Below are 692 nucleotides of genomic sequence, written 5' to 3' on the forward strand. Positions count from 1 at the left end.
ATTTTTCTGGTCAGTGATTGATGTGCTATTATACTCTCCAGGCCTTGCAGCAGTTGCCATGGAAACCTGGCAGTCGTCATGTTTCTTTGTTCACCCAGCTCCCTCTCTCTCTCTCTCTCTCTCTTGCTCTCTCTCTCCCTCTCTCTCTCTCTCTCTCTCTCTCTCTCTATCCTCATCTCTCTCTCTCTCTCTCTCTCTTGCTCTCAAGGTTCTCCCTCTCTCTCTCTCTCAGATCCTAAAGGTTCTATCTCATAATCTCTCTCTCTATCATCATCTCTCTCTCTCTCTCTCTCTCTCTCTCTCTCTCTCTCTCTCTCTCTCATCTCTCTCTCTCTCTCTCTCTCTTCGCTCTCTCTCTCTCTTTCGCTCTCTCTCTCTCTCGCTCTCTCTCTCTCTCTCTTTCGCTCTCTCTTTCGCTCTCTCTCTCTCTCTCTCTTTCGCTCTCTCTTTCTCTCTCTCTTTTGCTCTCTCTTTCGCTCTCTCTCTCTCTCTCTCTCTCTCTCTCTCTCTCTCTCTCTCTCTCTCTCTCTCTCTCTCTCTCTCTCTCTCTCTCTCTCTCTCTCTCTCTGTGTTATTATGACACACTCTGCTAGGTCTGCACCCAACATCGCCTACAGATGTTATGTATTGAATTTTGAAAAGCCTCTTGGGAAGCTGAGATGTTGGGCATGGTTTCAAGCCTCTCCCCTCTC

Source organism: Oncorhynchus gorbuscha, linkage group LG07 (assembly GCF_021184085.1).
Source record: "Oncorhynchus gorbuscha isolate QuinsamMale2020 ecotype Even-year linkage group LG07, OgorEven_v1.0, whole genome shotgun sequence".
NCBI classification, from domain to species: domain Eukaryota; kingdom Metazoa; phylum Chordata; class Actinopteri; order Salmoniformes; family Salmonidae; genus Oncorhynchus; species Oncorhynchus gorbuscha.